This window comes from Panthera uncia, chromosome X (genome assembly GCF_023721935.1).
Source record: "Panthera uncia isolate 11264 chromosome X, Puncia_PCG_1.0, whole genome shotgun sequence".
Lineage (NCBI taxonomy): Eukaryota > Metazoa > Chordata > Mammalia > Carnivora > Felidae > Panthera > Panthera uncia.
Window position 1 is genome coordinate 118,044,076 of NC_064817.1, and position 13,389 is coordinate 118,057,464.

Here is a 13,389-nt window from a genome sequence, read left to right on the forward strand (position 1 = left end):
AAATTTCCTCCTTTATGTGTGGGTTATGGACTGTGTTATTTTCCAAATAATTGGGGAATTTTTCAGAGATACTTCTGTTATGGATTTCTATTTTAATTTCATTGTGGTCAGAGAACAGACTTTGTATGGTTTGAATTCTTCCATTTTACTGAAACCTGTTTTGTGACCCAAAATATTATCTATGTTGGTAAATATTCCATGTATATTTAACAATAATGTACATTCTAATGTGGTTGGGTGGACTATTCCATAAATGACAAATAGATCAAATTTGTTTATAATGTTGTTTAGATCTTCTTTATCTTTAATGAATTTCTGTAAACTTGTTCTGGCAATTATTGAGAGAAGGGCATTGAAATTTCCAGATTTAATTATATCTATTAATCCTTGTGCTGTGTAAGTTTTTGCCTCATATTAGGTTAATAAGCTCATACATTCTTGGTGAACCAACCCTTTTATCATTATGGAATGACATTCTTTATCCCTAGTAACATTCTTTTTTTTTTTAAGTTTATTTATTTAGTTTGAGAGAGAGAGCAAGCAGGGGAGGGGCAGAAAGAGAGAGAGAGAGAGAGAGGGAGAGAGAGAATCCCAAACAGTCTCTACACTGTCAGCATATAGCCCAACATGGGACTTGAACTCATGAACGATGAGATCATGACCGAAATCAAGAGTCAGTTACTTAACTGACTGAGCCACCCAGGCACCCCCTTGTTAACATTCTTTTTTCTGAAACTTACTTCATTCTGAAATTTAATTTGTCTGATACTAATATAGCCATTCCAGATTGCTTTTGACTAGTTTTGGCACTGTATTTTTCATCCTTTTACTTTGAATCTGTTTATGTCTTTATATTTAAAATTCATTTCTGAAAAAAGAAATCATTTCTGTAGGGAATATACAGTCAGGTTTTGTTTTTAAATCCAATCTGACAATCTCTGCCGTTTTATTGTGGTGTTTAGATGATTTATATTTAATATGGTTATTGATATTATTAGATTTAAGTCTATTATCTTGTCATTTACTTTTTATTTGTGCCATATATTCTGTGTTCTCCCTTCCCACACTCTTTTTTAAAAACTTCTTTGGGATTACTGGAGTATTTCCTAGATTCCATCTCCTTTGTTAATTTTTAAGCTATCATTGTTTGTTTCATTATTTTTAGTGGTTGATTGAGGATTTACAGGGTGCATCTTTAACTTCTGCTCCACCTTTAAATAATATTATTAATTAATAATATTAAGTAATACTATACCACTTTACATATAAGAATGTCATAACAGTATACCTCCATTTCTCTTCTCTTGTCTTTTGTGCTATTATCATAGGATTTATTTTTACTTATGTTATAAACCCCACCACACTCAATTGTTATTATTTTTATTTAAATACTCAATTATATTTTAAAGAAATTTAAATAATGAGAAAAATCTTATGTATTTAGCCATGTAGTTCCCATTTCCAGTGTTCTTCATTCCTATGTGTAGATCCATTATTTCCATCTGGTATCATTTTCTTCTGTCTGAAGGACTTCCTTTAAAATGTATATTGCCTGCATGCTGCTGCTGAATTCTTTTAGTTTTTGTATGTCTGACAAAGTCTTTACTTCACCTACATTTTTGAAATATAATTTTACTGGGTATAGAATATGAGGTCAACAAGTTCTTTTTTTTCACCCAATACTTTAAAGATATTGATCCACCACCTTCTTATTTGTGTTGTTTCTCACAAGAAATGCGCTATAAATTCTTATTTTTATTCCTCTATACATAAGATAACTTTTTCCTCTCATTGCTTTTGAGATTTCTTGTCTTTATCACTAGTTTGGAGCAATTTGATTATAACATGCTTTGGTATAGTTTCTTCGTGTCTCTTGTGCTTAGAATTCACTGAAATTTTTGAATCTGTGGGTTTATAGTATTCATTATATCTAGAATTTTCTTAGCCTTTATTTCTTCAAATATGTTTTCTGTTCCTTATAATTTTCAAGGACTCTTATTACACATATACTAAGACTTTGAAGTTGTACTACAGCTCAGTAATGCTCTATTCTTTTTTTATATAATGTTTTTGTGTTTTATTTTGACAGTTTCTATTACTATGTCTTCAAGCTCACCAATCTTTTTTCCTACAATGTCTAATCTTCCATTATTTTCATCTAGTATATTTTTCACTTCAGACATTGTAGTTTTTATCTCTAGAAGTTCAGTGTGGGTCTTTTTTAGATCTCACATGCTCAACTTAACTTTTTGAACATATGGAATGCAATTATAATAATTGTTTTAACATTCTAGAATATCTACTCATTCTAACATCTGTTTCAGTTCTGGATTGGTTTTGATTGATTTATCTCCTCAATATGTGTCATACTTTCCTGCTTTTTTTGCATGCTTGGGGTTTTTCTATTGGATGCCAAACATTATGAATTTTACCTTGTTAAGTGCTGGATACTTTTATATTATTATAAATATTCTTGAACTTTGCCATGGGACACAGTTAAGTTACTTGGAAATAGTTTGAACTTTTCTGATTTGCTTTTATAATTTGTAGGCAGGACTAGAGCAGTATCAGTCTATGGCTCAATATTTCCCAGTACTGATAAAAGAATCACATGTATGCTCTACCCAATGCCCTGTGAATGAGATTTTCCAGATTGGCAGGTGGGAGCAAGCATAATCCCCAGAATTGTGAAGTGCCAGGCACTGTTTCTTCTAATTGTTTCTGGGTGGTTCTTTCCTATGCCTCGGGTAGCCTCTCACATGTATGCACTGATCAATACTCTACTGGATACCCAAGGGAGACTTTTGGCAGATCGCTGGAGCATCCTGTCTGTTCAGCTCTCCAGTATTCTTCCCTGTGAAATTTAGCCTCATTTGTCTTCCTGGATTCCTAGTTTTGTTTCCTCACCTCAGGGAAAACAGCTCTTGAGGGAAGGGGCTGTGTTTGGTTCATCTTATATCCCCCAGAGCCCAGGACAGAACCTGGTCCTGAGAACTTTGAAATCCATTCTGTGCTGGGGCCAATGACCCATATCAGCTTTTTCCAGGACTGTTCAAACAGCCTCTGTATGGGTCTCCTAGCCTCACTGCCTCCATTTCAGCGCCATTATCTACACAGTCCCCAGTGTGACCTAACACACCAAGTTTGCCATGTCACCCCTCTGCTCTTAAATATCAGTGACTCTGTATCACCTATAGGATGAAATCCGGAGCCACAACCAATTCCAACCCCACCTCCTTCTGCCTGTTCTCTTGCCATTCACTGCCACCTACTTTACCACAGTAGCCATTCCAAATCTCTTACTCTTCCCTTTAACCCTTCCATATCATCACACAAGCTATTCCTTCTGTTTGACAAATTCTCTGCATCCTTTCTGCCTGGCCATTGTCAGCCATCCTTCAAATGTCATATCTCTTGCAAAAGCTTTCCCCTACCCCTTCCGGTAGAAACTGGGGACCCCCACAAGCCTCTATTAAAGTGTGTTTCCTGACTGTACCACAGGCACTGGCTCTCTGTCTTCCCCCATGTAACCGTGAGCTACTGGTGGAAAAGGACCATAGCTGATTAATTTCTGCATCCCCAGAACAGAAGCTCAGCAGATGCTCTCTGAATTGGCCGATTGCTGAATCAGTGTTTGTCAAGAGGAATTACTTAGCACGTATGGATCCCTGACACATTTCACCTTCACTTAGCATCAGCAAATGTATCACATTCTCTGTTTTTTCCATTGCTTCTCCAACACCAGGCTTGAGGGGCTGGTGGATTTATCTGAGAGGATGCCCAGCCCCTGCCTGATTCTGTTTATTGATCTTAGTTAGGCTATGATCTGTTACCCAGCTCTGGATAAGTGCCTTTACTAGTCCTTCTCTTTCCTCTCTCACTTCAGATCTGTCAGCCACAGAAATGTTGTTCTTTCCTTCTCTTTGCTTAGTTCATGCCATACTGATCATTTGTTTACCATTCTGGAAGCCCTTGAATCTCTTTCATGACTCCATGGAAGGCTTTAGAAAAAGAGCTATAACACCAAAGGAGAGAGCATGCCCAGCAACTAGCACAGTGCCTGACACACTGTAAGCACTCATTACACAAATATCTATAAGCAGTTCTCAAATGTAAGCATACATCAGAATCATCCAAAGGCTTGTTAAAACACAAAGCTCTGGGTGCCACCCCCAGAGATTCTGATTCAGTAAGTCTAGAGTGGGGGACAAGAATGTGCATTTCTAACAAGTTTCTGGGTGATGGTGATACTGTTGGTCTAGGTACCACATTTCAAGAACCACTGGTCTTTGGAAAGTATGTAAATGAATAAATGAAAGGGAACTTGTGAAATTACTCACTGTACCCTGGGGACTATATAATTGCAATTAGTTGGCAAGGAATGCACATGGTTGCTGAAGGTTGGAGGTAGTTCACATGTTAAAGAATGGAATCTTGATGAATGCACATGGGACAGGGAGGTTGGGGGGATACATAGAGAAATAAGGGCAGACTAAGGAACAATATAAAGACATGAGGTGACTGTGTGTGAGTAAATTGGCATCCCATATCCAATGTCTCCAGTGATGTTTAGCCAACTCTTACAGATTAGCTGCTTGGTTACCTGCACCTTAATCCAGATCTAGCCACAAATTAAGGAGTCTGCAGAGCAGAAGAGTGTCTAGGCAAGAAAAAAGATACATGCTAGTAAGGAAGTGACATACAGGGCTGCTGGATTAGGTGAACTAGGTCTAGCATCCTAGAGATTTGTTAATGCAGGGAAGAGAAAATATAAGCAGAAATTTTCCTAATTTCTAATTGGTTGTTTTTCATACCTACTCATTCTTATTTCCTTTATGCCTGGTTGGATATATGGGGTTTTTTTGTTTCTTTTTTAAAATGGATGTTATTTATTCATCTCTTTGAGCATCCTAAACATATCTTTTATTGAGTCATTCTTATTTTGTCATGAGCAAATTCATCTCCTGAGTGTTGACTTCTTTTTTTTTTTTTTTTTAGTTGACACTCCTAGTATAGTTTTCTTCATGTGTTTTGAAATTTTGGCTTATCTCACATAGTTGCACATTTTCTTCTTTTCTCTGCCCACATCCTTTCCTATTTAGCAGTCTTTTTTTTATTTAAAATTTTTTTTAACATTTATTTATTTTTGAGAGAGAGAGAGAGAGACAGAGAATGAGTGGGGGCGGGGCAGAGAGAGAGGGAGACACAGAATCCAAAACAGGCTCCAGGCTCCGAGCTGTCAGCACAGAGCCCCACGCGGAGCTCAAGCTCATGAACCATGAGATCATGACCTAAGCCAAAGTTGGACACTTAACTGACTGAGCCACCCAGGTGCCCCTCCTGTTTAGCAGTCTTGCTAATAATGCCTCCACCTAGAACCCGAGGGCCCCAGTCAAGAATCAGGTGTGAAGTTTGTGGCTCAGGGCCTCCATCCTTCTGCAATTTTTGGAGTGCCACGAGGTTTACAGGCAGCTTGAGCCAAGTCCTGTGTTTGTTTCATCCTATATCCATAGGTTTGTAGCTTGATGTAAACCATTGCTCCGGTCAGGGAGTGATTGTAATGTTTATAAACCCTTTTATGAATGGGGAAGCACCACATTAATTTGATTTCAAGCAGTAAAATCCAATCCGTTCTCATTACCCCACAGGAGCAGAATACCTGATTGTCTCTGTCTGCTTCTAGATCCAGACCTCAGCTGGCTGTGGCTTCATTCCTACTTAGCAGGTATTTTTTATGTTCCATTGTTGGTCCCCTGAGATATTTATTTTATTTTTTTAGTGTTGCTGTGCCTTTTAAATTGTCTCTTTATAGTATATACTTGCCATGCTTTGGTGTGGGTATCTCAAAATGTAAAATTAAAAGCCATCTTAACTAGTAGTCCAAATTGGTTTAGCTCTCAAGAGTTCTTTACTAGTGTTGTTTGGATTCTTCAGTGATTTACAAAAGACTGTATTAGTTTCCTAAGGCTGCCATAACACAATGCCACAAGCTGGACAACTTAAAACAACAGAAATTTCATTCTTTCACATTTCTGGAAACTAAAAGTCTAAAACCAAGACATCAGCAGGGACATGTTCTCTTTGAAGGCTATAGAGGAGGATCTTTCCTTGCCTCTTCATAGCTTTTGGTGGTTACTGGCAATCCTTAATGTTACAATCACTGCCTCCATCTTCACATGGCATTCTCCCTATATCTGTGTCTCTATTTTCACTTCTTCTAAGGGCACCTGTTATTGGAATGGGGCCCACCCTAATCCAGGATGACCCCATCATAACTAATTACATTTGCAAAGACCCTATTTCCAAATAAGGCCACATTCACACGTTTAGAGCAGCATGAATTTTGGGAGGACACTATTCAACTCAGTACACTAGGCTATTGGCCTAGTGGCCAGCCCTGCTCCTGACTGAGGCAAGGAGGTACTTAGTTTACCTCCCTATTCCCAGCTTTAGCTGAAGCCATTTGGCTCCCCCATTAAATGTTATATTCAAATGTCGGATTGAATTAAGGAATGAGAAGCCATCACTTAACCTTGCTTCAGTCAGAACATTGGAGTTCATGTCCAACAGTACAGATTTGATCAGTAGCAAATCTCCATGTATGAAAGATGGCAAATGGTTTTTTCCCTTTGTACCCTAATACTCCTGAGCAAAGTGCTCAGGTCCAGAAGGACAGGCACAGTTCTTTCAAGAGGTAACCTGGGAATTCATAGTTGGAAAAGGAAGTCCAAGAATACTTAATTTACCTAGCATCATTTTACCTTTTGTTCTGGCAATAAACAATCCCAAGTGGCTAAACTTCCTGCATTTGAACCTGCTTTGTACTGTATTGCTGTTTCTGCCCCACTGTCAGTGGCCATTTCTGATATCTGTCAGCCTCATTTCTAGTAGCTCTGGTCCTCTCTAATGTGCTGCTTCTATGTGCTACAGGCAGAGAGACTTGGCAGCATAACTTGTTAGACATGTGAGTATAAGACAGAGAGACCGTGTGCAAAGCCTGCAGAGTTCTCTGGCAAAGGAAGGGCAGAAGATATAGGATTATTTCAGCTCTTCAGAGACCTTTCTGAGGTTGATAACTTTATGATTCTGTTAGGTGACCTTGGAATAACTGAAGTTTCACTGCAATCTGCAGCATTCACAGACTTTAAGTTTGGACCCAGGCTCCCATTTGTACCATTGGAGGCCTAGGAAGGTCAGAGTGGTGAAGCTGCGACCAGCCCACAGATTAGGCTCTTCCTGCTGTTCCATCTTCCTCCATCTTGCCTTACTCAGTGGTTTCCTCCCAGATGCCTAGGGCAGAGCAAGGCTCCCGGTACCGGACCCTGGGTATCACAGCAGGTAAATTCTAAGGGATACTACAGGCAGTATAGCATGGTAGAAAGAAGGGCCTTCAAACCAGCCAGACTTAGGTTTGAATCCCCACTCTGACCACTTATTAGCTTTATGACTTGGGAGAAATAACTTAAACTCTCTGGTCTTGATTTAAATGTGTATAAAATGAGAATAATAATAATGTATACCTTGCATGGATGCTTTTTGGGTATAATTAAGACAAAGCAATAAATGCATTTAACATACTGTAGACACTCAATGGTAGTCTAGCATTCATATTATTGATGTTAGTCTTTTTTTTTTAAATTTGTTTGTTTATTTTAAAAGAGAGAGAGCATGCACGCAAGCAGGGGAAGGGCGGGGGAGAGAGAGAGAGAGAGAGAGAGAGAGAGAGAGAGAGAGAGAGAGAATCCCAAGCAGTCTCCTCACCATCATCGCAGAGCCCGACTCAGGGCTCAAACCCATGAACCATGAGATCATGACCTGAGCCGAAACCAAGAGTTGAATTCTTAACCAACTGAGCCACCAAGGACCCCCAGATGTTAGTCTTTTAAATAAAAACTTATTTTATTTTGATAAGAACACTTATAATGATATCTGTCTTCTCAACAAAATTTTAAGTGGACAATATATTATTGCTGACTGTAGGTTCAATGTTGTACTGTAGATCTCTAGTTACTTATCTTGCTTCACTGAAAACTTTATGCCCCTTGATTAGTAACTCCCCATTTGTTCCTCCCATCAGTCCTGGTAACCACTATTCCATCCTTTGATTCTGTGAATTTAACTATTTTAGATACGTCGTATAAATAGAATTGTGCAGTATTTGTTTTTTTCTGTTACTGCTTTATTTCACTTAGCATAATGTTCTTAAGGTTCATCCATGTCATTGCATATTACAGGATTTCCTTCTTTTTAAAGGCTGAATAGTATTCTTTTGTATGCATATACATTTTCTTTATCTAGTCGTCAGTGGACATTTAGGTTGTTTCCACCTCTTGGTTGAATATTGTTCAATGAATATTGTTGCAGTGAACACGGCAGTGCTAATATCCCTGTAAGATCTTGGTTTCGATTTTTTTTTTTGGATAAAGACCCAGAAGTGGGATTGCTAAGTCATATGATAGTTCTATTTTAAATTTCTTAAGAAACCTCCATATTGTTTTCCATTGCAGCTATATCTTTTTGCATTCCTACCAACAGTATGCAAGGCTTCCAATTTCTCCACATCCTCACCAATATTCACTGTCATTAGCTTTCTTGGTGAAAGCCATCCTAACAGGTGTGAGGTGATATATACTGTGGTTTTGATTTGCTTTTTCCTGATGATTAGTGATGTTGAGCATTTTTCATATGTCTGTTGGCCATTTGTATGTATTCTTTGGAAAAATGTCCTTTCCAGTTCTTGGCCCATTTTTAAATAGAGTTATTAGAATTTTTGTTATTGTTGTTGTCGTTTTGTTTTGTTTTGTTTTGCTATTGAGTTGTGGGATTTCCTTATATATTTTGAAGATTAACCACATATCAGTGATACAGTTTGCAAATGTTTTCTTCCATTCTGTTGGTTGTCTTTTCACTCTGTTGATTGTTTCATTTGATGCAGAGAAGCTTTTGTTTATTTGTTTGATGTAGTCCCATTTCATTATTTTTGGCATTGTAGCCTGTGCTTTTGGTGTCATATCCATGAAATCACTGTCAAGACCAATGAAGCTTTTCCCCTATGTTATCTACTAGTTTTACAGTTTCAGGTTAAGTCTTTAATCCATTTTGAGTTGATTTTTGTGTATGTGTAAGGTGGGGGTCAGTTTCATTCTTTTTAATGTGGATATCCAGTTTTCCCAACACCATTTTGTTGAACTGACCATCCTTTCCCCATTGTATATTTTTGGTACCCACGTCAAAGATCAGTTGACTGTATATGTGTGGATTTATTTCTGGGCTCTCTATTCTATTCCATTTTTCGCTGTATATGTCTCTATGCCAGTGCAATACCATTTTGATTACTGTACGTTTGTAATATATTTTGAAATCAGGAAATGTGATGCCTCTAGCTTTGTTCTTTCTCCAGAGTGATTTGGCTACTTGTGGTCTTTTGAGATTCCATATGAATTGTAGAATTTGTTTCTTCCATTTCTGTAAAAAAAGCCACTGGGATTTTGATATGGATTACATTGAATCTGTGGACTGCTTTGGGTAATATGGACATGTTAACAGTATTAGTTCTTCTGATCTATGCATATCTTTTAATTTATTTGTGTCTTCTTTAATTTATTATTTTTTCTTTTTTTAATCTTATTTATTTATTTTGAGAGAGAGAGAGAGTGCACATGCAAGTGAGAGAGGGGAGGGGCAGAGAGAGGGAGAGAGAAATCCAAGCAGGCTCCATGCTGTCAGTGCAGAGCCCTAAATGGGGTTCAGATTCACGAACCATAAGATCATGACCTGAGCTGAAACCAGGAGTCAGACACTTAACTGACTGAGTCACCCAGAAGCCCCTAATTTATTTCTTTTTTTTAAAGTGATCTCTATGCCCAACATGGGGATTGAACTCACAACCCCAAGATCAAGAGTTGCATACTCTACTGACTGAGCCAGCCAGGGACCACTAATTTCTTTCGGTTTTTTTAGTTTTTAGTATACAAGTCTTTTACCTCCTTAGTTAAGTTTATTCCTAGGTATTTTATTATTTGTGGTGGAAATTGAATTGTTTTTCTAATTTTCTTTTCAGATAGTTCAGAGTTAGTATATATAAACTAAACTAATTTTTGTATGTTGATTTTGTGTCCTGCAGCTTTATTGAATTTGCTCATTAAAGTTATAACAGTTTTTTTTTATGGAGTCTTCAGGGTTTTCTACATATAAGATCATGTCATCTGAGAACAAGGACACTTTTACTTCTTCCTTTTCTATTTGGATATGCCTTTTATTTCTTTTTATCACCTAATTATTTTGGCTAAGACTTCCAGTACTACATTGAATAGAAGTGGCAAGAGTGGGCACTCTTGTCTTATTCCTGGTCTTAGAGGAAAATCTTTCCATTTTTCACCATTGACTATGATGTTTTAGTTGTGGGATGTTCATATATAGTCTTTATTATGTTGAGGTTCTTTTCTTCTATTCTTAGTTTATTGAGAATTTTTCTCATGAAAAGGTGTTGAATTCTGTAAAATGCTTTTTCTGTATCTATTGAGATGATCATGTGATTTTTGTCCTTTATTCTGTTACTGTGTTGTGTTACATTACTCAATTTGCATATATTGAACCATCCTTGCATCCCAGGGATAAATCCCACTTGGTCATGTTGTAAGATCCTTTTAACGTGCTGTTGAATTTGCTAGTTTTGGTTTGCTAGTATTTTGTTGAAAATTTTGCATCTATATTTATTAGGTATATTGGCCTGTTGCTTTCTTATGATGTCTTTGTCTGGCTTTGGTATCAGGATAATTCTGCCCTCCAAGAATGTGTTTGGAAATATTCCCTCCTCTTCCATTTCTTGGAAGAGTTTAGGAAAGCTTGGATTAGTTCTTTAGTATTTGATAGAATTCACCAGTAAAGCAATTTGCTCCTGAGTTTGTCTTTGTTGAGAGTCTTTAAATTATTTTTAAAAATTTTTAATGTTTATTTTTGAGAGACAGAGCATGAGTGGGGGAGGGGCAGAGAGAAAGAGAGACACAGAATCCAAAGCAGACTCCAGGCTCTGAACTGTCAGCACAGAGCCCAATGCCAGGCTCAAACTGTGAGATCATGACCTGAGCCAAAGTCAGACACTTAACCAACTGAGCCACCCAGGCTCCCCAGGAGAGGTTTTAAGTTATTAATTCAATCTCCATACTAGTTATAGGTCTGTTAAGACTTCTTTTTCTTCATAACTGAGTCTTGATAGGTTGTGTGTTTCTAAGAATTTATTTATTTCTTCCAGGTTATCCAGTTTGTTGGCATTTAATTGTTCATAGTAGTTTCTTATGATCCTTTGTATTTCTGTGACATCAGTTGTAATATCTCTTCTTACATTTCTAATTGTATCTACTTACTTCTTTCCTTTTTTCTTATTTTAGATAAGGGTTGTCAGTTTCACTTATCTTTTTAAAAAACCAATTCTTAGTTTTGTTGATTTTTCCTTTTTTTATATTTTCGATTTCACTTATTTCTGCTCTAATCATTATTTCATTCCTTCTGCTAACCTTAGACTTAGTTTGTTCTTCTTTTCCCAGCTCGTTGAGGTGCAAAGTCTTTTACTTGAGATCTTTCACTTTTTAAATATAGGCACTTATTGCTATGAACTCCTCTCTTAGTACTGCTTTTGTTGCATCCCATAAGTTTTGGTATATTGTGTTTTTGTTCTCATTTGTCTTGAGGTATTTTCTAATTTATTTTTTATTTCTTCTTTGACTCAATGCTTTTTCAAGACTGTAGTGTTTAACTTCCACATATTTGTGAATTTTCCAGTTTTCTTTCACTATTGATTTCTAGTTTCATTACATTGTGGTCAGAAGAGATATTTGGTATGACTTCACTCTTCTTAAATTTATTAAGACTTGCTCTGTGATCTAACGTGATCTATCCTAGAGAAAGATTTGTGTGTGCTTGAGAAAAATGTTTATTCTGCTGCTGTTGGGTGAAATGTTCTCAGTATACCTTTTAGATCCATTTGGTGTATAGTGTTGCTCAAAGTCTCAGTTTCCTTATCTTCTGTCTGTATAGTCTAGCCATTATTGAAGGTGGAGTACTGAAGTCTGTTACTATTATTGTTTTGCTGTTTACTTCTGCCTTCAGTTATGTAAATGTTTGCTTTCCACCTTTAGGTGCTCTGATATGGGTACATATATATTTATAATTATATCTCCTTGGCAGTTCAACACTTTTATCATTATATAATATCCTTCTTTGTCTCTTATAACAGTTTTAACTTTAAAGTCTATTTTGTGTGATAAAAAGCATAGACACTCCTGCTCTCTTTTGGTTACCATTCACATGGAATATCTTTTTCTATCCTTTCACTTTCAGCCTATTGTGTCTTTAAATATAAAATGAGTTTCTTGTTGACTGCATATAGTGAGGTCTTCTTTTTCTTATCCATTTTAGCCACTTTTCACTCTGTGTCTTTTGATTGCAATTTAATCCTTTTACATTTACTGTAATTATTGATAAGGAAGATTCACTATTGCCATTTTACTAATTGTTTTCTGTTAGTTTTGTAGTTCATTTTTCTGTCTTGTCCTCTCTTTCCTCCTCTTCCTCTCTCTTCCTTTGTACTTCATTGATTTTTTACATTGATATGCTTTGATTCCCTTCTTTTTTCTTTTGTGTAGCATCTATAGGTATTTGTGTGTGTGTGGTTACCTTGGAGCTTAAATAAAATATCTTATAGTTATTACAGGCTATTTTAAGTGATAACAAGTTAACTTCAGCAATATACAAACACTCTGCACTTTAATTTCTCCCAATATGCTTTGTTATTGCCACAATTTACATCTATTCATATTGTGTATCTTTAAATAAATTCTTAGTTATAGCTGTTTTTTAATACTTTTGCCTTTTAACTTTTATAGTATAATTAGAAGTGATTTATCTATCACTATTACAATAATACAGTATTCTATATTTGTCTATACATTTAACTTTACCAATGAGTTTCATACATTCTTATGTTATTATGTTGCTGCTTACCATCCTTTCATTTCAACTTGAAAAACTCTCTTTAGCATTTCTTGTAAGGTAGGTCTAGTGGTGATGGATTCTCTCAGCTTTTGTTTATTTGAGAAAATCTTTATCTCATTTTCACTTTGGAAGGACAGTTTTGCCTGGGTAGTATTCTTTGTTGGAAGTTTTTTCCTTCACCATTTTGAATATATCATCCCACCCTTTTGTGGCCTGCAAGGTTTCTTCTGAAAAATAAGTTCATAACCTAACAAGAGTTTCCTTGTATGAGACAACTCACTTTTCTTTTGTTGCTTTCAAAATCCTCTCTGTCTTTGATTTTTGACAATTTGATTATAATGTGCCTCAGTATGGATTTCTTTGGGTTCATCGTATTTGTTGTCTATTGGGCTCTTTGGA

At 36.5% G+C, this 13,389-nt stretch overlaps 1 long non-coding RNA gene across 1 annotated transcript in view; it reads left to right on the plus strand.

The window, feature by feature from the left end:
- Nucleotides 1-13,389, plus strand: part of LOC125932043 (uncharacterized) — a 275,833-nt gene that overhangs the window by 202,217 nt on the left and 60,227 nt on the right. Inside the window, exon 7 of the long non-coding RNA XR_007460523.1 lies at nt 5,649-5,725. This is a non-coding gene — a long non-coding RNA (uncharacterized LOC125932043). The remainder of the gene's footprint in view (nt 1-5,648; nt 5,726-13,389) is intronic.